The sequence below is a fragment of the Bidens hawaiensis genome, unplaced genomic scaffold, assembly GCF_021521415.1.
Source record: "Bidens hawaiensis isolate Kalapana, Puna unplaced genomic scaffold, B.hawaiensis_p1.1 tig00044427_1, whole genome shotgun sequence".
NCBI lineage: Eukaryota > Viridiplantae > Streptophyta > Magnoliopsida > Asterales > Asteraceae > Bidens > Bidens hawaiensis.
In genome coordinates, this window is record NW_027497894.1 from 21065 (window position 1) to 45634 (window position 24570).

At 34.5% G+C, this 24570-nt stretch overlaps 1 non-coding gene and 1 pseudogene across 1 annotated transcript; one reads left to right on the plus strand and one right to left on the minus strand.

Moving 5' to 3' along the window:
• Window positions 1-5767: 5767 nt before the first annotated feature.
• On the minus strand, window positions 5768-5851 carry LOC143594975 (small nucleolar RNA SNORD96 family). The gene has a single exon (XR_013146446.1). It is a non-coding gene; the product is annotated as a small nucleolar RNA SNORD96 family (small nucleolar RNA).
• Window positions 5852-8427: 2576 nt separating this feature from the next.
• LOC143594966 (AUGMIN subunit 2-like) lies at window positions 8428-14140 on the plus strand (annotated as a pseudogene).
• The last annotated feature ends 10430 nt before the right edge of the window (window positions 14141-24570 follow it).

Sequence of the window (24570 nt, forward strand, 5' to 3'; positions counted from 1 at the left end):
TATTGTGTGATTTTTAGTTTTAAGTAACTCAAAATAATAGTGTATTATAATGGTCACTCGTCATTAAGACGTCATTAACTCGTTTATTGATCACTTGATTGTATTAAGATGTAAACCAATACAACTCATTATTACATCCCATATTATTGTAGTGAAAAGATATTTATTTGAATATACGGACAAAAACATATAAAATTGAGTTAATTAGATGGATGATCCTTGTTAAAAAGTCATGTTACGGTTTGATCCTAATTTTTTGGAAATTTACGGGTCATTATTGTTAAGCCAAAAGGCCCATAACATTGCTGGTTCTCCACACTACCATATTTCCAATTTGTCTCATCTTCTTCGTGAATATTATTTATTTATTTATGCTCTTGGTTGCTTCTTGCTATACCTATGACTCCATTGCCCATCTTTATCTTTGAACACCAGGATTTTCGGTAATTAATAGATAGCATTATCAAAAGTTCGGTGGAAATAGTCAAGTTTAAAGTGCAAGGGTTCGTATGGAAGGAGCCAAGTGTAGGTTTTTATACTGTTTGGAGAGGGAGTTTTAGTGGTAGTAAAACTTTTAAGAGAATTTAAGTGAGTGTTTATCATCCTTGCTGTCACACCCCGACCAATAAAGGCGGAAACGTCGAGCCGCGACATGATTGCTCATTGCACAATGACACTATAAAGTTACAATATTTAAACAACTCATTTAAATCCATATCATCACAAATAACACAACAATTGTTCATACAAAATGCCAAATAGATAGATAAACAAATAACTTGTTCTTTTATTTTCTAATATCCTAAAGCCAAGATAATAAGTTTCTTCAAGTAATCCAATCAAGCTAACATCAAACCTGTAACATTACATAAAATAGAGGTTGTCAACACGAAGGTTGGTGAGCAATTTTCATAGTTTTGGACAATAAGTATATAGTATGAAATCCACAACTAGTATATGAAAACAATAAATAATAGCAACAATTTAGATAATAAAACCGTCAATAAGAATACATTGACGACAATAATGAAATCGTCAATAAGAATACATTGACGACACCTTTCTATATGGGGATACCATATATACTCGAAATTAACGTATTATCATACTTTGATGAGGCTACCCGCCTTAGCATTCAAGAATTTGCACATAATCATGTAAAACATATAACACCAAATCGGGCATTTATTTAAGTAAACATATACAATACGTGTTGTGGTTTAAGACTCAAGTATAAATCATTTGAATTTGAATAAGTATGCAATGTCACCCCCAAAACGAAAGATGGAAAACGGGGAATGAAAAAGTACTCACATTAACAAGTAACTTGAAAGATAGTGTCGTGAATAATCGGAGAGATCGGTTTAACGAGCAAGACCTATATTAAACGGGTCTTGTGTTAGTAGGTAGTCTTGGAAGGGTTTAAAATAAAATACATGAAAAATAAAGTAAATAAATAAAGTTTATGATTTAAAATGTAAATATTTGAGAAATTAAATAAACGAGTTTTGTAAAATAAGTTTACTCGAAACCGGGTCTCGGTATTCTATTCATTAGTTTTTTTTCTTTTTTTTACTCAACCTATGTTAAGTAATAATGTGGGTTAAAATGCGATATTGCAAAACCCTTGGTTATAAGAATACCAAAACGAGGTTTAAATGAGTGTTCGGATTTGTCGGTTCAAGACTTGATAATTGACCAAGCTCACAGTTAACTTCCCAAAATAATAAATGTTATGAGATAACCCAATAAAATCAAAATAGACTTAACCAAGTATGTAGTTCTATTGTGAAGAACCTTAACGTTCGTTAAGCGAGTATACGACCTTATCGGTTCGAACTTGTAATAATATCAAGTTGGTTACCGACATGCCAAGTATGTTTAGAAATTAACTAAAATTGATTTAAAATATAATATTGAAGAAAAATATGAGTTTTGGTGGCTAAAAACACACTTGTGTGTCTTAAGCGAGTGAACTCGGTTTAGTTCGGTTTTTGGTTCGGTCCTTGACTCGGAATAAGACCGAGGATGGTTACCACATACCCAATTACCATGGAACTTGTAAAATAACTTATAAATAGTAATACTCAAGTTTTACATTCAAAAAGTTAACAATAAAGCTTTTAAACAAAAGTTCGGTTTTTGGTTCGATCCTTGACTCGGAATAAGACCGAGGATGGTTACCACATACCCAATTGCCATGGAACTTGTAAAATAACTTATAAATAATAATACTCAAGTTTTACATTCAAAAAGTTAACAATAATGCTTTTAAACAAAAGTTCGGTTTTTGGTTCGGTTCTCAACTCGGGATGAAACCGAAGCTAGTCACCACATACCCAATACCATGGAACTTGACAAATATGAACAACAAACTAAAATATGTAGAAGTTAAGCAAGTATAACAAGTTATATGGTTAGATTTGTTAAATATATGAACAAGGACTACAAAATCCTCCATGTAACCTTGCCTTACTAGCCCGACATTTCAACCGGCCGAGACCGGAGAAATGAAAGACCGAAGGTAAACAAGGAGCGTATATTATATATATGTTGTAACATCAAGCTTTAAGTATTGAGAAGTTAGTTAAAATGAAATATTAGCTTATGAAGAACAACCTTAGAATTCAAGAATTTGAGAGAGAAATGAAGAAATGAGCAAGCATAAATGAAAAAGATGGATGTGTATATATAAGGTAAGTTGAATGGGTCTTTCATAAAGGGTGTTTCATGAAAAAGGGTTGGTTATAGACCCAAAAAAGCACAAACTACAAATGGGTTCTTCAAGTCTCCATTTTGGTAGTTTTAGTCCCTGGAGTTCGTTTTGAGCGTTTTCGGGGAATTTTAAGAACCGAAAAGGGTGTTTTTTTTTATCCAACAACTATAAAACAAATATTTAACATACAATTCATCATTTTGATAATATCGAAAGGTTCGGGATACAAAACGGGTCGGGTTTAAATTAAGAATATAAGTATAAAATAACCCGAAATTGACAAATGTCACACTTGCAATTTAACTCAAAAATTCATTCATCACAAAAATTATGAATATAGGGACGTGAATAGTGATTTCCTATATATAAAGAGAGATGTGCCTATATATTTTAAGGAATTTGATGGAGCGCAAAAGGTGATGAAAGATTAAATATTCCGTAAATAATAGAATTAACAATGATATAGATTCGAATTTGAATGATAAATAGCCTTCATCAGAAAGAACAGGTGACGAGTTCTCATGATTTTAGTGACACTTCCAAGAGAGGCAATAAGAGTGTGCTTTTAGACAATGCTAAACCCGACCCTTAGTGACCCAATTAACCAATAACCGTAACCCCAACCCATTAAACCTTCTAACTCGAACCCAAAACCAATAGTTTGAGTCGGTCTTTAGGTTGAAATCCTGACTTCAGGTTGAGTGTAAATATTCATGGCTTTATAACAAGGATCATCCACGTAATTAATATTGGTGTATTGGTTTTTATTAATCTCAACTATCATTTTTTTGTCATTGTTGGTCTTAAATAACGAATTGGTTGTTGACAGTCCCATATTTTAACGTATTTGTTCCCAACGGTCTGCGACTAACAGAATCCTCCGTTAGCTGCAGGTCGCCGGAAAAACTTTTTTGGCATAAAAGCTAACATTTTTTTCCAGAAAACTCAACATCTTTGTCCCAAACATCTTTGTAACCTTGGATCTAACATTTGGAAACCTTTTTCAAATAAAAACCCAATTATTAAGTTCGTCGGGAACCCTAGAACCAATGTTTTAAATACCAGTTCATACTAGTAGTTTGAATTGGTAATACCGAGTTTCGCATATCAAGCCAGTATTTTGAGCATGATTTGAGGGTGGTTTATCTGCAAACCGGTTTAAATCCCAAGAGATTTTTTTTGTTTTTCAACCTATATTTTTTAAAAATTACTTTTGATCTTAGGATTAACATTGAAAAGTTGTATTAATTTTTACACATTTTATATTATGCTTTTAGGCTAATCTTTGAGTTGAAGTTGCAATTATATCAAATTACAAAGTCAACTATTCAACCCGGTTGAACTTCCCAATTAACCCAGTTCACCGTTTGTACCATTTTTTAGTTCAATCCGGTACAAGTATAAGAACAGTTTTTGAAACATAGAACAATAGTCAGAACCGGTACATGGTGCTCAAGTGGTGGTGACAGCAGTTGGTGGTGGCGGTGTTCAGGTGTTGTTAAGGTTGAACATTCATATTGGGGTTGATCTTCGAGTTCAGAGAGCCCAAAACAAACAACTTACAAAGCACAAAATAAACAACATAAAACTGGTTTAAACTAGTTTTATCCAAAACGCGAACATACATTGGGATCGGTCTTCGAGTCAAATTTCATAGATCCCATATTGGGTCGGCCATAGATTCAACATAGAACCCAAAACACAACATAAAATACAGATCTAGTAAATACACCGACTCACAACTAAATGGTCTCTAAACTTTTTACCCTGGATACGCTAGTAAATACAGAGACCATCTAGTAGCAAAACCGGTGAAATTAGGGGTGTTTGGGATTGCTTATTTTAACTAACTTTAACTTATTAACTTTTTGAAAAGTAATAAGGTATTTAGGATTATTTATATTATGAGAGGAAAATATTCATAAGTTTGTAACTTATTAACTTAATGAAAAGTTATAAGGAGGTAAAATAAGGAATCCCTAACACCCCCTTATTATAAGAACGTATTATTCAGGTACCTTTGTCACGAATTAAGAGGGTGTTTGGGATTCCTTATTTTCATCAACTAATAACTTATAAACTTTTTTAAAAGTTAATAAGACGTATAAGGTGTTTGGCAAACACCATAAGGCCTTATGGATTTTAACTTATGAAGAAAGCAAAATAAAAAGGTTTTGAAAAGTTAGGAATTTGTAACTTATTAACTTAACGGGTTTGATTTACCTATTATACCCTTCTAACCCTCAAACCTATTACACTCTTTTTAGGTCATTTTGGCTTTCCCCAACAAATAAGCTAATCAAAACATTTTTTTTCAAAACTTCTTTTAAAACATATTCATAAAGTTAATAAATCCTTTTTGTTAAAAATCCTTTTTCTCTTAAATAAGCAATCCCAGACACACCCTAAAACTGGCAAAGATTCACTGGTTTGTGTAGAATTGCAACAAAATGTAATTTCCAATTTCCAAAAACATAAAAGAGAATTATAAATCTTGAGGAACAAATCATCATAGGTCACAATTTGTAGACACAAAATACAACAATGACATAACATATCTTGAATTAATAGACAATGAGGCATCAGTCTTTGATTTCAATTCAGCTAAGTACAAAAGATCTTATCACATTAACAGATTTAACGAGATTTACTTGCGCACTTGATTAGTTCTTGCATGTCTTCAACCAAATCACTCTTAACAAGAATAAAAACCAGTTACTTTCGTATCTTCAGCTTAATTATCCGGCATAAATCTTCGTAATATGTTATACAGTAAATCCTATTCAGCTCGAATAGCTACATCTCAACTAACATAAACAAACAATAATTATTATAATCATGATAACTAGCACGGCAATATAAATAATAACTTATGAAAAATATTAGCCACACCATGGATTGCCAAAACCTATTGTTCAAAACAGGCTTAAACATGAAAGACAGGCGGCCACAATTAAATCTAGCTTATGAAAAATGTTAAGTACCGCTGGCGCGTGATCTAAACAGCACTTGACCGTCCATAAGCACAAGATCCAATTTCACAAAAATAAAAAGCCTCAGAATCGCATTATTAACATCAAGGGTATTCAGTCCCGAAAGATGGTGTTCTTTTATAGCATATCTCATCATCGGCCTAAATAAATATTAAAATTAAACATATATTAAAAATGTTTTTCTCACGGCCAGACCCAAAAGATCAAAGCTATTATGCTCCCCAAGGCGATAGGATGTGACAACGCCAGCTCCGGCGACGGGAACCTCCCAGTGAAGGATGGCTCAACCGCTGTGACACCGGAGAAGGCTTGATTTACGACGATTTGGAATTGGATTTTACGAAAACTAAACGTTTCGCCCCAAATATAAAAAAAAAAACCGTCAGGAAACAAAGCTTAGCTAAATTGAAAACAATAATGTTTTTCTCACGGCCAGTCCCAAAAGATCATGGCATATTATGCTCCCTAAGGCGATAGGATGTGACAACGCCAGCTCCGGCGACGGGAACCTCCCTGTGAAGGATGGCTCAACCGCTGCTACAACGGATAAGGCTTGATTTACGACGATTTTGCAATGGATTTTACGAAAATTGAAAATTTTCGCCCCAAATAAATGAAATCGCCGATGATAAACGATCGTAAACGAAATTTAAGAACTGATTTAGGAAAAAAAAATTAGGCGTAAAAACTAAAGAAACATAAACCCTAATTTTGGGTATTGGGTAAAGGAAGAGGTGATGAGTTTATATACAGAAGAGCTGAATCATAAACCCTAGTTTTCAAGAAACAATTTGGATGAATCAGCCCATTAACAAGTCCAGGTAGATTTAATCAGCCCATTTCTCCATCTATATTTATTTATTTTTTAAAGGCATGTATATTTAACTAATTAGAAAGTAATTATTATTTTTGAATTTATACTCATTTAAACCCGGTTCCTTTGCCTAATATTATTGTAACTAACACATTGGTATTTGAGAAGATAATATATTTTTTGGATGCTTCTTTGTTCTTTCTTTGTTGTTCCTCTTTTGTACTTTGATGTTTCTAGAATCTTGCTTGCTTTTTTATATATATTTTTTAGTTAGTCGTTCAAAAAAAAAGTAATTATTATACTATCCAAACAAAAAATTATTATTGATAACAAACGTATTAAGTTAAGAGTGATAAAACCTTATTATTTCTTTCTTTATAATATATTAATATTTGTTTTACGTTTAAAAATCTTAAGACTTCGAGAATCTTTCAAACGGATTTTACATTTCGAAGTCCTTGGACCTCATGGGTTCCATATGCAATGGAATTGGACAATTGGGCATGTCGTTGAATAGGTAGTTAGAACTTGTCATAAATTTGATATGCCTGTAAATATGGTGGATGGATGTATATATAAGATGTGTAGCAATAAACTAAACAATTTAAACTTATAAATGTGATTTTGAGGTTGTGTGGAAGGGGTATCTCATGCAATGGATGTATCGCATATGGTATGCTGCCTTTGATAAAAGCTATGCTCAAAAGGTTATGTCCTACGCTGGGAAATACACCCGAGATAATAGGTGAGCAAAGCCTGCAAGGGGCTTTTAAAACTGTGTTTTTTTTTAATGTTTTGACTTGGTTTTGGTGTGCCTTGTTTATTTATGCTTTTTATATACAAACAATACTAAGTGTCGTGTTACGAATTCACATGTCAAAGCTCAAAATTAGATAGATTGATGAGAATCAAGATTCAAGACTTTAGAACGCACAATAACATTTAGTTAGCATTCACATGAATACAACATACTATGTATATATATTATATATGTTACTGATGATTACTCAAGTAACTCTTATCTACTTAGTCGCTCATGTATTATTAAGTAGTCAAGCAACATCTTAACTACAAAGTTCTCTTAAAGTTTGAATAACTTGTTATACATCTAAAACTTACATGGTCAGTTATTCACCCATTTTAATTCTTATAACATTTTTTATTTTTCTAGTGACCGATGTCCCATTGACCAAATTGTGTGGGCCCAAAGAGATGTGATTTTGACCCATTATCAAAGTTTTCACTATCGTTAAATGAATCTATTATAAACTTGATTTTCTCTAAGGTCAAAAGTTTAGGTGCCATTTAATCATGTTGAAGAACATGTGTGTTGCGACAACTCGAACTTGATTCGCTAAGAAACACTAATGCCTACGTGGGTTACCTCGTCAGAAACCCAAATGGAACTGATCTAGGATTTAGTGTAACTATGTAAGGACACATGAATTGATGATTAGTAAAAATGCTGAACTTTTAAGTAACAAAGTGATGTCTCAAAGTCAGATGTTGTAACTGGTTCAATGTAATTTGAATAAACACCAGCACTATAAATGGAAGGTGATTAATAGTTAAAGGACTAGTGTCACGGAGTTATATTCTCAAACTTCGTGTGGCGGTTCGAAGGTCAGTCAATCGGTCCGCTCATGATCAGGGTCTGCTGGTTTCGTCCTGTCTTGAACTCATCAAGCGAGCGGCAACAACCCACTACCAAATGACGCGTCGTGCAAACACGACTATACATGTGCGCCTCCTATCCCACTAAACCAAGCCCGATGAAATACAAACTCAAACTTTTCAAGTGTCCACACAAATCATGACACTAGGCTGCTAGTTTCATTTTCGATAACTGCAAAACCCCTGAAATTTTTAGAAAGCCACCAAACAAGTTATACAACAGGTTGAGAATGACGTCGATAATTGAAGGAATCGACGGTAGTTGGGTGGGAAGAAAACCACGGCGACTCGGTGGCATGTCAGACGTCCTCTCCGTCGCCGGCGACGTAGGGTTCTCGGCTGCTTCTTCTCCTTCTCAGGTCAATTGCAACATTTGTTATCTCATACACTCATAATACTCATTTGCTTGCTGTGATTTTAGGGTTTAGTTACTATCTGCAATACCCAAACAATCGGTGATTAGTTATTTTTTTGCTTTGTAGACCTAATGTTAGGGTTTATGCTTTGAAGTTAAGTGTATAATTGGTAACCATAATCCATAATTTTTGAAGAATTTAAAAGACTATAAGGCTGCAGTGGTATTGGTGAGATATACAACAGGCAGAAACTAAAGCTCATGTTATATGTATGATCACAGAATGACTGATGATTTTATCATTTGATTTTGTGATCAACAGTTTCTAATATCATTGTCTATGCAGTCGATGTCAGTGCTATAGTGGTTATCGGACATGTAACAGAATATCGGTACTGATAATATTGCAATATTGACCGATATTGGACTGATGTTTGACCGATATATCACTGATTTTCCCAATCAGTTTTTTAAGTCTTACATAGTGGTTTTTTTAAACCATAGCCATATAATGATTAACATAATAAGTCGCACGCCAAAATTGTATTTAAAAAATGTCTATCAAACTATTAGGGAACTTTACAGAGTTTATTGTCAATTTTTAGTGTTTAATCTTAGTGCTTTAAGACTTAATCAGTTCCTATTTGTTACAGCAGTTAGTGTTTTGTAAGTTGCAAAAGGTTAATTTGTTAATGGTAGGAGAGTATAGTATGTTAAATTGCTATATATACACATTCTGCATGATATTAAAATTACCGATATTTTACCGCGATAACCGATATCTCAAATATTGGTCCTTGACCGATATCCGATATTTTTCCACATTGACTGCATAGATCATTGAACATTAGAATGTGTGTGTTTGCTAATATATATATATATATATATGGGATGGATCTTGCGAGAAGTGATATTATAGCGAGAAGTGCGAGAAATAAATCTGAGCCATTGATATACTTGATCTATGGTTCATAATCATAATGGCATTCTTCTAATAATATGGAATTTATTTATAAGGCTTTTATTGAAAATGGGTACTTTGGTCTTATTCTAACATAATAAATGTTTATAATTCAATGAATTCCCTAAACATTTGCTAATAAATCATTTAATGATTAATACTAGCATAATATTCCTATCCGTATTTAATACCAATGTTTGACTTCATTTTTTTTCTTTTCTTTCGAATATACAAATATTGAAATACATCACGATATAACTTCAATTTGTTGTTTTTTATTTTTTTTTCATTTGTTTCAAATCATAAATAATTTAATTCATGAAATTATTTTACAAACTATTTTACACAAATAATATTATGTAAGTTCATATATGTATTGTGTAGATGATTTCACGAATGTGTATGCGGAAATTTTATAAGTGTAGGCTATTAGCATGATCTGTTATTTATTATATGTAGTTTAATGTAAAAAAAAAATTATTTCATAGTGTGTGGGTTCATATATGTACTGTGTAGGTGGTATTTTGAATTGTATATGTATAAATTATATCTTGTGTAGGTTCATATATGTAATGTGTAGGTGTTATTTCGAATTGTGTATGTGTATATTTTATTGTGTGTAGGTCTATATATGTACCATGTACATGGTATTTCGAATTGTGTATATGTAAATTTTATCGTATGTAGTTATGTAAGTTCATGTATGTACTATGTAGGTGGTATTTCTAATTGTGTATGTGTAAATTTTATCGTGTGCAGGTTCATATATATACACTGAGGAGGTGGAATTTGAATTGTATGTGTAAATTTTATCGTGTGCATGATCATTTATGTACTGTGTATGTGATTTTACGAATTCAGTATAAAATTGAAAATCTTCATAAATTTGGTTAAGTTCAAAAAATTAAAATGAAGGAATTAATCATAAATTAAAAATACAAAAAAAAACAAGCAATTTAAAAAAAAATAGTATGCAACTTAGTTATATTTGTTGATAAAATGAAATTATGAAGACCGATTATTTTATGGCAAATGAAACTAGTTATATTATAAAAATATTTAAATTAAAAACAAAAAATATGTAACTCATCCTATGAAAAAAAAAACTTTTTACCAAGATGCCCCTTCTATTAAAATAAATCATAAATAAAAGAAAAATTATGATTGGTTATAATTACTTCTCGCACTTCTCACACTAAGAAACACTTCTGAAATGAACCTAATCCTATATATATATATTGTTTTTATGGTTAGGAAGACTTGCAGAATCTATCTTCTGGTGGTGAAAAAAGTGACGAGCTGATACGAGTCTTAAGGGAACTTACCTCTGTGCAAAGAAAAATTGCAGATTTGCAGGTTGAACTTCAAGGTCGAAAGGTGAAGTTGTCGATCTTTTGTTAATCTTTGCAGTTGCATTTTCATCTTATTGCAAGATCCATAATATTGTAGTTGTGTTCTTTAAGTGAAAACTTAATTAATGTTTTTTGAGCTACCGATTCTCTTTGTTGACAGTTGGGACCAAATCAGTTAAACATATTATTTGTGATTTTCAGGAAGATAAGAATGTTGCACACCTGACACATGTGAGTGAAATGGAAAAGAAAATAGAAATTTTAACAAGGATCATTGCAATATTAGAAGATGTTATCCAGAATAAGGTAATCCAGTTAGGGCCTTCTCTTAATATTTTTATCTGTAAAGTTCCCTAATAGTTTGATAGACATTTTTTAAATACAACTTCGCGTGCGACTTTTTATGTTAATCATCATATGGCTATGGTTTTGAAAAATTCACTATACGAGTATATATCTAGGCCTGTCGAATTTCCTTGCGCCTGATTAACCCGACCGATCCGATTTGACATATACCTGATTAACCCAACCCGAACAAACCCGAAAACCGATTGTTATTAGGTTCGGGTAATTGGTTAAACCGTTCAACATTAAAAACCCGAATGACCCGAACCGATTAACCCGAATAACACGAACTACATTGGTTTTACTTTTGGCCTGTTATCAAGATTTCGTGAATACACATTAACTTTCCAAATAGTATGAAGATTATGTTCTTGTCTTGAATTATATTTACTTTCTAAACAGCATGTCAGTTAGAACCTCTCCAATCAATTTTCAATAACAAACTTAACTGCATGTTGGTACCTGTGGTTTACACTTTTTGCGTGCTTGCTCCTCGTGGTTTAGTAATTACACAATTGACCCCGTTAGTTGGAAAGATGTTCACAAATGAGCTAGATAGTTAGTTTTCATAACATGGATGGTCCTTATCAAATAACAGTGATAAACTTTTCAGTTAAGTTCAAAGAAATTACTAAAATATCCTTTTATTTCAATAAACTAAATATTAAAAGAAATATAAATATAATAAACTTAAGTGTTTGGAACGATAGAGAGAGAGCTCTTGACAGAGAAGCAATAGCCACGAGTTCTGCCGAGCCCCAACAGAAGCGATTCTCCAACGATGGAACATTCAGCGGCTAGGGTTCCACCACCGCAGCCTTGTCATTCTCGACGGTTCATTAACCAACAAGTAGAGATGGTGGTTCCCGGTTCAGATTGGACGACGGGGTAAGGATCTGAGATAGGGAGCATACATACAACGCGGCTCCGGCGCGTAAGACGAATTTTCTGGCAATACCACGTATATCCAGCGAAGCTTGGTTCTCCGACAAACAAAGCATGATTATTAACAACTACCAGCGTCGACGGTGGTCATCGACGGCGGAGCTAGCTGAAGGACGGTGGCCATCTATGGTGGTACGTGGTGGTCTTACTATAAGGTGGCATTCGGGATCGAACAACAAACGGTCAACACGTTTGCAAACCAAATCATGACCAATTTAATTTAACTAAACGTGATAGAGGCATAAACAAGCATTGGTATTTGGAGGGAGGGGGTGGGGACAGGGAGGAAGAAGATTGGGGTGGGTCCCACTTAAAAGTTTTATTATTTAGATGTAGGAAGAAAATTAAAGTTTTATTTTGCTTCATACACATGTACTTAGAGCCGAGGGTCTCTCTGGAAGCCACCTCTTTATTCCTTTGGATAGAGGTACGGTGTGCCTACATCCCACCCTCCCCAGACCCTACCTATAGCTTTGCTGTCGGTGGGATTTTACTGGGTATGATTGATTGATTGATTGATTGATTTTTAGAATTTAATTTGTTGAAATATTTAATAGGAAGGGTAGTCTGGTAATTTCATTTTACTTAACTGGAAAATTTAACGACGTTAGTTGCTAAGGACTATTCATGTTATGAAAATGTAACTATCGCACTCATTTATGAACATTCTTACAACAATCAGGATTAACTGTGTAATTACTGAACTATAAGGAGCAAGTTTGTAAAAACTGTAAACTACAAGGACCAACCATGCGGTTAAGTCTAGCAAACATGTCCAAACCTAAACCCGATAGTGACATGAGTCTGTTATCGGTTACAATATCATACACAAAAGCCCGACTATCCGCCCCAAATAATAAACCCGATCAACACCCCTATGCGTGTCACCTGTGAGCATGTTTAATGCGATTCATGTATGGATCTTTCTCATTTATTGCTTATTTAATTTACAGGACCGAATTATAGCCCGTCTTCAACAACCATATTCATTAGACTGTATTCCTGTGGAAATTAGAATATCAGGTTAGTTATTACAGTTAAGTTATAATGATTTGTATAAATATATCCTGATTTTTTATAGTTTTATTGTGTAAACATGCATTTGCAAAATCTAATAATCACTATGCTAATCATTTTATTTTTATATTGATATTTACAGAAACAATTCTCAGAATTATTAATGACGGCTGCGAGTGATTATGGTCTTTTAACATCATCTATTGCAGATTTTCAGTGGACTCAAAACTTTAAAGAGCCACCGACTGCCTGGGGGGTATGTCTTTGGCAAAACGTCAAATTACTGTTTTACCCTTAAAAATTGTATTGTTATTAATGGTAAGTGAATTTGAAATTGTTGGTATGGTATGATGTAGGAGATGCTTAGACTACTCCCATTCACAACCCAACCAAACCCAATCTTTCAATAAAATATTAATTTCTCTCTACCACCTATACAACCCAACTCAATTCAAATTTTCACTCCCATTCACAACCTAAGGCAAACAATATTTTTTATCAAATATACAGAGTTGCTTTTTATAAAATTAAAACTAAAAAAATACATTATTTAATTATATAAATACCAGCACCACATGCCACTTTAACTACATAGATATAATTTTTTGTTTTATTAAAAATATAAGAAAAAAATAAAAATAAACTGCTTTTTCTTTTTTATTAAACATACATATTGTAATCAAAAGTTAATAAAATATATATTCAGCAAGAAGCACAATTATTTGTGGCATAACAACTAAAAAGGAATTAGAAAATGGAATATGGGTGATGTGCTTCCGATCGAACAACAGTTGGTCCACCAACCTGATCGCCTCCAAAACAAGAGTTTTGCTTTTTCTTTAATTCTTTAATCAACGACCGACCGAACATTTCATACCAATGGGGATAGTCTTAGGCCAATCCCTGTGGCATTGGCATCATGCACAGGGTTTTTTTGTAGTTTTTATGGTTCTGACAAATCAATGTGATTTTATATGTTAGTGTTATAGTGCATGTATTTTCCATCATGGTTATATAAAATTGAAACATTTTATTGCTTTTTTACGACTTTTTTATTATATATTTTGAACTCGGTTTTTATATATGAGTTTGAACTCAAACTTTATAAAAACTCATCTTAAACAAATTTAAGCTGGAACCGAACATAATTGATAGAAGGGTGAATCGATTATAGAGGATCCTATGTATAACTATTATTGTGATGATTAAAGAAATGAAATAAAACAGGAATGAGGGTGGAAACATGGGTGGATTTGTTTGTTTTCATGCATTTGACGAATAACAAGTTGACATAATCACTTCCACACCACATGCTTCCCTCGCCTATGATATTGATACCCCTTTCAATTATTTGTCACTTTGTCAGAAAATGATTGAATACAAGTGCTTTTTTATTTTTAGAAATCGGATTAAAAAGGAAAAGGTTACCAGGAAAACAGAAGCGAAGAATAAAAAGAAAAATTTTATTTGGTTTTGTAATATTTAAGATATACTACTAATAATGGGATGTGGTCCTCCTACACCACCTCCATATGTTTATACGGCTCGTATAGGACTATACGGTTGTATAGGCTACGCATTACCGACAGGGGGACAAAAAACAGCTTTTTTCAACCTATATGACCGTATAGACCTATACGAGTCGTATAGGTATTAAATGACTCGTATATGGCTATCTGACACACCAGAACACCTATACGGTCGTATAGGGCTATACGACCGTATAGAAAAACAGCTTTTTTCAACCTATACGACCGTATAGACCTATACGAGCCGTATAGGTATTAAATGGCTCGTATAGGGCTATCTGACACACCATAACACCTATACGGTCGTATAGGGCTATATGACCGTATAGAAAACTTTTGCAGAAAAAGTCAGCCTGCCTTTGACCAACCACTGCCGTATAAGATTTTGGCCAAAACATACTGATAAACATCTAGTCCACATACATAAAAATAAAAGTGCACCTCAAAATACATCATGCTCCAAACACATGGTCTATATGCATAAAAGTAAACAGTTCATCCTAAAATACATCAAGTTTTTAACACGTGCTTCACATACATAAAGTTCATAAGAGTGCACATACTGAAAATAAAATAAGAACTACTGTGGTGGTAGCCCCTGCGCCTGTGGCTCCGGTGCCGGTGGTGAACCAAGTATATCCGGCACCATGGGAACTGGAATGCACTCCTCCGTTGCCTTGCGAATCATCCAATCCATCATCCACGTGACCCTAGCTTCTGTCCGTCGAGTCCTATACGGTCGTATAACCCTATACGCCCGTATAGGTCTATACTGGCATATTAACGTATTAATATTTAAAATTTTCAAAAAAATTGTCTATACGACCGTATAGCTCTATACGCCCAGCCCCGTATAGGTCTATACAACCGTATAGGGCTATCCAAGGCACTACAAACAATGAACGACAATCTCCGACACAATATGACAGTATTCAGGTGCTATACGACCGTATAATCCAATACGAGCCGTATAGGAAAAAATGTGGTGTATGAAGATCCAAGGTGGTGTGGGAGGATCGGCTGCCTTAATAATAGGGGTAACTAAAAGTAACCATACAAGAAATATAAGAAATACTTAAACAGGGAAAGTTACGTGAATAACCATTTCGACTAGATATATTTCTATATAGTGATTTTTATTTATTTTTTAATTTAATCATTACAAAAGATTACATCCAGCTAATATACGGCTATACGCTACATGTCTTACTGACAAGGAATTGATAAAAGAGTTGATTCAAGAGTTACCGGACTAACTGGATGTTTGATGGAGAAAAATATGAGAAAAATGATTTAAACTTTAAACAAGCATGATTTTACAAAATCCATTAGTGTGACATTCGTCAATTTCGGGTTTTATTTGTATTCGTTTTTGTATTTGTTTATTATGTAAACCGACCCGATTTGTAAACCGAAGCTTATGTTATAATCAAAATGATGGATTTATGTTACAATATTGTTTCACACTTGTTGGGTCTTGAAAACATCCTATCTTTATTTTTATTTTTATTATTTATTTATTTATTTATTTGTTTATTTTTGTTGTTTTATGTTTTTGTCTTGATCCATTTTGCATGAAAAATCTTGCGTCTCACACCCATATTTGACCACCAACATTACCCTATATATACACCACATTTCCTCTTCATTTTCCCTTGCTACAACTCAAAAAAAAAAAAAAAAACTCTCTCAAACATCAAAGATTCAAGGTTATCTTCTTAAGTGTTCTTGAAGGTTTTTAGTCTTTCATCTTAATTAGTTTATGTAGCCTTATTAATACTTGTTTATGGTTGTGCAACACATATATAATATACACCCCATGTTTCCCTTTAGTAGTTACTTTTCCGATTCCGGTCGGTGAGGTTTCGGACCTCATAAGGCAAGGCTTCATGGAAGACTTCGTGTTCTTAATATATATACATCTATATAACTTGTTCATACATATTAATCTTGCTTATTTTAGTTTGTTGGTCATGTTTACAAGTTCCATGGTTATGGGTTTTTAAGGGTCTATGCTTCGGTTTAACCGTAAATAGCTCTAAACCGTAAACCGAACTTTGTTACTAGTTTTGTTAAATAATTGTTTAAACATGCTTATTGTTAGATCTAAGTTTCTAAAATCATTTTTACAAATTCTATGGTTATGGGTTTGTAGAATCTTACCTCGGTCTTAACCCGAAACACGATCCGAACCGAAAACCGAACTTTTGTTTAAAGACTTTATTATTAACTTTTGGTATTTTTTTATTTGTATATTATTATACAAGTTCTTTAGTGTTTGGACATGTGGAAACCATCTATGAACTTGTTGTGAGATGGAAACCGACCCAAACCGATTCTTACTCGCTTAAGACACACAAGTGTGTTTTTTTAGCCATCAAGACTTGTATATTTCTTTAAAAATAGTTACAAATTGATTTTTAAATATTTTCTTAAATACTTGGAAATGTTGGATCCAACTTGATCTCATAACAAAGTTTGGACCGACAAAACCGAACACTCGCTTAACGTGCGTTGTTAGTTCTAAAACAATGGAACTACATACTTGGTTAAGTCTTATTAAATTTTATTGAGTTATCTCATAACATTCAATATTTTGGAAAGTTGACTTTGGGTTTGACCAATTATCAAGACCCGAACCGACAACCCGAACACTCGATAAAAAAAAACCGTTTTAGTATCTTTATTCCAAAGGGATTTGCATTCTTGCATTTTACCCACCTTATTACTTAACATAGGTTGAGTAAATATTAAGGTTAGATACTTTAACCTGGTTTCGAGCAAACTTACATTTTAAAGGGTTATTATTATAAATTCTTAAATAGTTACATTTTAAACCTTGAACTTTAATTATTTACATTTCTCAACATTTATTTTGTTTAAAGACCTTCAAGACAACCTTTCTGTCACACCCGGATCAATGAAGGCGGAAACGTCGAGGCGCGACATGATTGCTCATTGCACAATGACACTATAAAGTTACAATATTTAAACAACTCATTTAAATCCATATCATCACAAATAACACAACAATTGTTCATACAAAATGCCAAATAGATAGATAAACAAATAACTTGTTATTTTATTTTCTAATATTCTAAAGCCAAGATAATAAGTTTCTTCAAGTAATCCAATCAAGCTAACATCAAACCTGTAACATTGCATAAAATAGAGGTTGTCAACACGAAGGTTGGTGAGCAATTTTCATAGTTTTGGACAATAAGTATATAGTATGAAATCCACAACTAGTATATGAAAACAATAAATAATAGCAACAATTTAGATAATAAAACCGTCAATAAGAATACATTGATGAATCGTCAATAAGAATATATTGACGACACCTTTCTATATGGGGATACCATATATACTCGGAATTAACGTATGATCATACTTTGATGAGGCTACCCGCCTTAGCATTCAAGAATTTGCACATAATCATGTAAAGCATATAACGCCAAATCGAGCATTTATTTAAGTAAACATATACAATACGTGTTGTGGTTTAAGACTCAAGTATAAATCATTTGAATTTGAATAAGTATGCAATGTCACCCCCAAAACGAAAGATGGAAAACGGGGAATGAAAAAGTACTCACATTAACAAGTAACTTGAAAGATAGTGTCGTGAATAATCGGAGAGATCGGTTTAACGAGCAAGACCTATATTAAACGGGTCTTGTGTTAGCAGGTAGTCTAGGAAGGGTTTAAAATAAAATACATGACAAATAAAGTAAATAAATAAAGTTTAGGATTTAAAATGTAAATATTTGAGAAATTAAATAAACGAGTTTTGTAAAATAAGTTTACTCGAAACCGGGTCTCGGTATTCTATTCATTAGTTTTTTTCTTTTTTTTTACTCAACCTATGTTAAGTAATAATGTGGGTTAAAATGCGATATTGCAAAACCCTTGGTTATAAGAATACCCAAAACGAGGTTTAAACGAGTGTTCGGGTTTGTCGGTTCGAGACTTGATAATTGACCAAGCTCACAGTTAACTTCCCAAAATAATAAATGTTATGAGATAACTCAATAAAATCAAAATAGACTTAACCGAGTATGTAGTTCTATTGTGAAGAACCTTAACGTTCGTTAAGCGAGTATACGACCTTATCGGTTCAAACTTGTTATAAGATCAAGTTGGTTACCGACATGCCAAGTATGTTTAGAAACTAACTAAAATTGATTTAAAATATAATCTTGAAGAAAAATATGAGTTTTGGTGGCTAAAAACACACTTGTGTGTCTTAAGGGAGTGAACTCGGTTTAGTTCGGTTTTTGGTTCGGTCCTTGACTCGAAATAAGACCGAGGATGGTTACCACATACCCAATTACCATGGAACTTGTAAAATAACATATAAATAATAATACTCAAGTTTTACATTCAAAAAGTTAACAATAAAGCTTTTAAACAAAAGTTCGGTTTTTGGTTCGGTCCTTGACTCGGAATAAGACCGAGGATGGTTACCACATACCCAATTACCATGGAACTTGTAAAATAACTTATATGCCCTGCTTGCGGTGCGCGCATATAATGTATATATGTGTGAACCCTCGGGTGGGCAAAAGTAAAATTGTACTAATTTTGACGTTATTTTACTAATCTCGTGAAAATAACGTTAAAAGTGGCGGAAGGTTAATCAGGCATCATGTGGTGGCATTGATAGCTGAAAGACAATGGCACATGCACCGATCAGCCGGTGTCCCGATGATTGAGTGCTATGTGCCTTATGTCCAAGGCTTGATGCAAAACTACTATCGAGCCGGGGGTCTCACCGGAAGCAGCCTCTCTGTCCCTATGGGATAGAGGTAAGGCTGTCTACATCTTACCCTCCTCAGACCCTACCATAGCATTGCTATTGGTGGGATATACTGAGTACGATGATGATGATGATGAAGTTTTACATTCAAAAAGTTAACAATAATGCTTTTAAACAAAAGTTCGGTTTTTGGTTCGGTTCTCAACTCGGGATGAAACCGAGGCTAGTCACCACATACCCAATACCATGGAACTTGACAAATATGAACAATAAACTAAAATACGTAGAAGTTAAGCAAGTATAACAAGTTATATGGTTAGATTTGTTAAATATATAAACAAGGACTACAAAGTCCTCCATGTAACCTTGCCTTACTAGCCCGACATTTCAACCGGTCGAGACCGGAGAAATGAAAGACCGAAGGTAAACAAGGAGTGTATATTATATATATGTTGTAACATCAAGCTTTAAGTATTGAGAAGTTAGTTAAAATGAAAGATTAGCTTATGAAGAACAACCTTAGAATTCAAGAATTTGAGAGAGAAATGAAGAAATGAGCAAGCACAAATGAAGAAGATGGGTGTGTATATATAGAGTAAGTTGAATGGGTCTTTCATAAAGGGTGTTTCATGAAAATGGGTTGGTTATAGACCCAAGAAGCACAAACTACAAATGTGTCATTCAAGTCTCCATTTTGGTAGTTTTAGTCCCTGGAGTTCGTTTTGAGCGTTTTTGAGGAATTTTAAGAACCGAAAAGGGTGTTTTTTTTATCCAACAACTATAAAACAAATATTTAACACACAATTCATCATTTTGATAATATCGAAAGGTTTGGGATACAAAACGGGTCGGGTTTACATTAAGAATACAAGTATAAAATAACCCGAAATTGACAAATGTCACACTATCTAAATTCAAGACTTCTTTTCTTTTTAGGCATTGTGCGTTAAACTCGTCGTTCCGACAAATCTCCAAATTATCATCTTTCAAGTTTACTACTTGAAGGTGAGTACTTCATACCCCATTTTCCATATTTTATTTTGGGGGTGACATTTCATACTTATTCAACAACATGCTTTATATTTGAATCTTAAACCACAAACGTAGTTGTATACTTAACTAAATAATTGCTCAATTTGGTGTTCTATGCTTATATGCCTATGTGTTTATCGCTTTTGGTTGGTGGAACTATAAAATCCTAGACTATTTGGCATCCCCTTATAGCAAGGTGTCGTTAACGTAATGCAATTAACGATAACTATAAAATCCTAGACTATTTGGCATCCCCTTGTAGCTAGGTGTCGCAAATGTGTTTAGCGATATCTATTTATCCAAATTACCAATTTTATTTATCGTTTCGTATGCAAGTTTTGTGGCTATCTTTATTATATACTAATATGATTAAACTTATGAATTGTTCACCAACCTTTGTGTTGACAAACTTTATTTTATAAAATGTTGCAGGTTTGCATCTTAGTTGATTTATGATTGTGAAGAAAACGACATCAAAGACCTTAGGATATTAGTAAAAATGAACAATATCAAATTTGCCATATTTTGTGATATCTTGTTTATGGTTATTTTATGGATAATTGTTATGTGACATTTTCGATGTTGTGAAATGAAATGAGTTTATTAAATACTGTCATTTTAATTAGTGTCATGTGCTTATGGACAATCGTTACACCTCGGCATGTTCCGCCGCCTTTGGTCAGGGTGTGACAGATTGGTATCAGAGACATGACAATAGGATAGGTGGTTAGACGTAACGACCTAATATTGTTATGCTTAGGGTCTTATACGTGTGCTCATACGTGTTTACTCTATTTTGATTGTTCATATCGCATATTATTTATAAACTTGTTTAAAATTCACCAATATCCCAAATGTTCACATACACACACTGTTGGTGCATAATGTCAGTAGTTCATAGTCTAGTGTCTGTAATCGAGTCTGTAATGTTAATTATGTTTTATATATGTCTTAAGCGAAGTTGTTAACAAGTTCGCCTAGGCGAACTTGTTAGTCAAGCGAAGTTATGGACAACTTCGCCTGAACATGCCAGGCGAAGTTGTCGTGTATAAATAGTCCTAGGTTACGGCTGTTTGTGGTTAATTGTTTTAGTTGTTCGTGTTAGTTTGTTCGAGTTGTTACGAGAGCTGTAACGTGTGTCTGTAATAGTGATATCGTATCACGTGTTTGAGTTATTATATAACGTGTGTTCGTTTCGTGTGTTCGTGTGATTCGTGTTCTATACTCGTAACGATCTACGCAGGGATTCCGCACCTGAGTAGATCGAGATATCTCGTGCGATCCATCCAGGGAACCTACATGTGGTATCAGAGCCTTAGGCTCTTATGCTATGGTTCGAGATCTGCGTTTTGGTGTTTCTGGCACGTTTCTGATCATTTCTGGCCAATCAGCGCCGCAGGCGAAGTTATGGGATTCAAGCGAAGTTGCCGTCACTGTTCGTGGGTTTCGGCGATGTTATTGGCCAGGCGAAGTTAGCAGCCAAGCGAAGTTATGGCCAAGCGAAGTTATTGAGGGGCGAAGACGAACAAGAAGTGCTAAGAGTGTATGATCCGATGCATCTTGTTAATTTATCGAAAGCTGATCTGCAGGTGTTAAATGAAAAGAAGATATTTTATATTCCTGCTTGGAAAGACGAAGCGAGGAAATATCAGCGAGTAGTCACGGTATGTGTGAGAGAAGGAGTACATGCATGAAGACAAAGAGATTGAAGGTTACAAGACACGTGCTTGAAGATCAAGACATGAAGCTACTGCCAAGGGGGAGTCTGTTGGTGCATAATGTCAGTAGTTCATAGTCTAGTGTCTGTAATCGAGTCTGTAATGTTAATTATGTTTTATATATGTCTTAAGCGAAGTTGTTAACAAGTTCGCCTAGGCGAACTTGTTAGTCAAGCGAAGTTATGGACAACTTCGCCTGAACATGCCAGGCGAAGTTGTCGTGTATAAATAGTCCTAGGTTACGGCTGTTTGTGGTTAATTATTTTAGTTGTTCGTGTTAGTTTGTTCGAGTTGTTACGAGAGCTGTAACGTGTGTCTGTAATAGTGATATCGTATCACGTGTTTGAGTTATTATATAACGTGTGTTCGTTTCGTGTGTTCGTGTGATTCGTGTTCTATACTCGTAACGATCTACGCAGGGATTCCGCACCTGAGTAGATCGAGATATCTCGTGCGATCCATCCAGGGAACCTACACACACTTTCATAGTATTTCCAAGGTATCCTTACCTTAAAACGCAAAAAGCATATTTTCATTGTGTTTTATGGATTACAAGTTAACTTGGATCCCCTTGTTTATAATCCCTTAAAGGTTGCATTTATATCGGGTTCGTAGCCCTCATAGGAAACAAGACATTATAAAACGACCATTTGACAAAAAGATTCCAAGAATCGAAGGTGATTTACTTACCTGGAATGGTGGGACTATAGTGCTCGTTTTCTAGGCCACAAACCATGTTATACATGTCAATACTTTAAGTAGTCGAATGCGAGCGTTCCGGTCGCCATCCTAATTTTTCGGTGTCAAAACAATAGAACTACGGTGATTCGTGGACTAGTGCTTTGACATGACGTTGTATTCCGATTTATGGTGTTATTATCGTTATTTGAGTCGAAAACATGAAAAAGTTACGGTGATTCGTGCACATGTTTAGACTCCAACGTTGTGTTTTATAAATTTTTTTTTTTGAGTTGGAATATCAAATCATGGTGGTTCATGTACGATTTTTTCGACTCCATAAACCTCAAAATCTCAAAATTTTAAGCTTTAACCCCTCAAAATCTCAAAATCATTTAAGATTGTTTCCGGTTTGTTGTTTATATACAAAGATTTATATTTTATCTAACACTAACATCTACTCCTCACTAACTTTAGGATTCACAATCAAAAAGAAAATTTAACTTCACCTTATTCTTATTTTATACACTCTCATATCCATTTCTTTTTACCTAAAACTTATTCCATTTCTTTATAATCTTTTAGCATGCCTCCACTAAGACCGCGCAAGAGCACCAACCGAAGTATGGCTGCTTTTATCGTCAAGCAAATGGCCGCTGTGATTCCCGAACTTGTAACTCAAATCCAAGCTACCAACCTCCTCCACCCGTTGTTGCACCCGTTGAACCCAAACCCGTATCCTACCCATATAAGCAATTTACTAGTGCCAACCCAACCGAATTCTGGGGTACGAACTGTGCGACTACCTTATTGCAATGGTTCGAGTCTATGGAGAATGTGTTTAGATATAGCGAGTGCCTCGAAGCGAAAAAGACAAATTTTGCTTCAAGCATGTTTAAAAAAACCGCTCTAACATGGTGGGGTAGTGTCATGCATCTCCAAGGGTCGGAAACGGCTATGGCTCTTCCATGGTCCGACCTCAAGGCACTCATGATGAAGAAGTTTTGTCCCAAACACGAACTTCAAAAGCTTGAGGAGGAATTTTGGAACCTCAAGCAAGATAGTGGTGATAAGGCCGCTTACTCACTCCGTTTCCACGAGTTGAGCATTCTCGTCCCTCATTTGGTTACCCCGGCTGAGCGTGAGCTTGACAAATACATTGGGGGTTTACCTATGCAAATCCGGGACTCAGTCTTGAGTAGCAAACCCGTGAATCTTGAGGATGCCATTACTCTAGCCGGTGCACTATCGGAGAATCATGTGAAAGTGGGTACCCTAACCCTCAAGAAACCAAACGAAAAAGCCAAACCCGAGCCCGCACCACAAGCCAAGGTTGAACCCGCACCACAAGCCATTAACTACTCCAACTCTTCCCGTCACAACAATAACAACAACAACAAACCCAAAACCAACTACCGAAACTATGCCGTTGCCCAACCCCAACCTCAACAACAAACCCAAATTCCACCCCAAACCCGAAAACCATATACCGGTACCGCCCTACTATGCAACATTTGCCAACTCTATCACCCACCAAACATGCCTTGTCGCCATTGTACCATTTGTAACCGACTTGGTCATCTCAACACCACATGCCGATCCGCACAACGAACCCAACCTAACCAACCAAGAACTTTTCCCCAAAATACTTAACACCGATATGCACCCTACCCACCAAA